At 53.8% G+C, this 1,067-nt stretch overlaps 1 pseudogene; it reads right to left on the reverse strand.

Moving 5' to 3' along the window:
- Positions 1-6: 6 nt before the first annotated feature.
- On the reverse strand, positions 7-860 carry LOC107580745 (serine/threonine-protein kinase SBK1 pseudogene; annotated as a pseudogene).
- Between the last annotated feature and the right edge of the window lie 207 nt (positions 861-1,067).

The following is a 1,067-nucleotide window of genomic DNA, read 5'->3' on the forward strand; positions in this document are numbered from 1 at the left end:
AGTCTGCTCGTGCGCGTGATTGGATCTCTACACGCAGATCTCGATTGGCGTTGTGACCAGGATGCGGCTGCTAGGCGGGCTGTCTCTGGCCGAGCGCTCGTAACTGTTGGTGGAAGACACGGAGCTGTTCGTGGACACGGAGGTGAAGTGGTGAGCCGCTCCCGACTCCATGCCGTTGGTCTTGGAAGCCGTCGGAGACCAAGTCTGCTGCTTCATACGGTCCACCAGCAGCTCCTCCTCCTCAGATGAAGAGTTCCGCACGGCCTGGCCATCCAGCATCCAGCAGTGGCCAAAATGCGCGAACATCTCCTTGACCGAGCAGCGGCGCTCCTGCTCCAAGGCCAGGAGCTTTCGGAACATACGCAAAGCTTTGTCGGTGAATCTGCGCCACTGCGACGGCACTGCGACCATCCGCCTCCTCTGCCAGCGCACAAACTCCTCGTAGAAGCTGTCAGACGGCATGGCCTTCTCCCAGGGGAAGTTCCCGGTCAGCATGCAGAACAGCAGCACTCCGAAGGCCCACACGTCTGTGCTGTAGTCCACGCAGAAGCCCTCATGCTTGGACGAGTCGCAGAGCTCGGGCGCTGTGTACGGGATGGTGCCGCTCACGCGCTTCACTGGCGAGCCGGCGCGCCGCGTCATGCCGAAGTCCGACAGCTTGACCTTGCGACACTCTTTGTCAAAGATTAAGATGTTCTCAGGCTTGATGTCTCTGTGCACCAGCTTTTTGGAGTGCAGGTACTGCAGAGCGATGGCCACCTGATGGACGCAGCGCTTCGCCACCGGCTCCGGCAAACCCACCTGAGCCAGAAGATTGAGAGTAACAATAATCACCATCATCAGACTTTATATCAAGATTTAAGGGATTGAAAATTCTGTCATCCAGTAGTTTCTTTCTTCTCTGGTACATAAAAGAAGATATTTTGAAGAATGCTGATAACCAGGTAGCCATTTTTTTGTTTTTGTTTACCCACATTATTCAAAATATCTCATGCAGGTTTGGAACGATATGAGGAGAGTAAATGATGACAGAATGATTTTCGATTTTGGGTGAACTGTCACTTTAA

The sequence above is a fragment of the Sinocyclocheilus grahami genome, unplaced genomic scaffold, assembly GCF_001515645.1.
Source record: "Sinocyclocheilus grahami isolate Dianchi unplaced genomic scaffold, SAMN03320097.WGS_v1.1 scaffold42817.1, whole genome shotgun sequence".
NCBI classification, from domain to species: Eukaryota; Metazoa; Chordata; class Actinopteri; order Cypriniformes; family Cyprinidae; genus Sinocyclocheilus; species Sinocyclocheilus grahami.